We start from the raw sequence: 284 nt of genomic DNA, 5'->3' as shown, positions 1-284 counted from the left end.
CAATATTATAACAACTCCATGAACACAAGTTGTTCATGGTTTCAACAAAATATTTTCCTAAGTTCAAGAACATCCTCATTTTCGGTTTTGAGGATAAAGTGAGGTAGAAAGCGTTTTAGAAAATTTCAACGGTTGAATATGTTCTTGACATACTCATGAACAACATACTTAAATCTCATCAACATCCATTGGTTGAATGTTGAGATATCAAGGATTGAAGATGGAAGAACAAATGGGAAAAATGAGAGAAAAGGTGAAGATAGGATTTACCTCTTCTTTGAAAA

The sequence above is a fragment of the Lupinus angustifolius genome, chromosome LG08 (assembly GCF_001865875.1).
Source record: "Lupinus angustifolius cultivar Tanjil chromosome LG08, LupAngTanjil_v1.0, whole genome shotgun sequence".
Lineage (NCBI taxonomy): Eukaryota > Viridiplantae > Streptophyta > Magnoliopsida > Fabales > Fabaceae > Lupinus > Lupinus angustifolius.
Note: the sequence above shows the minus strand (reverse complement) of the source record.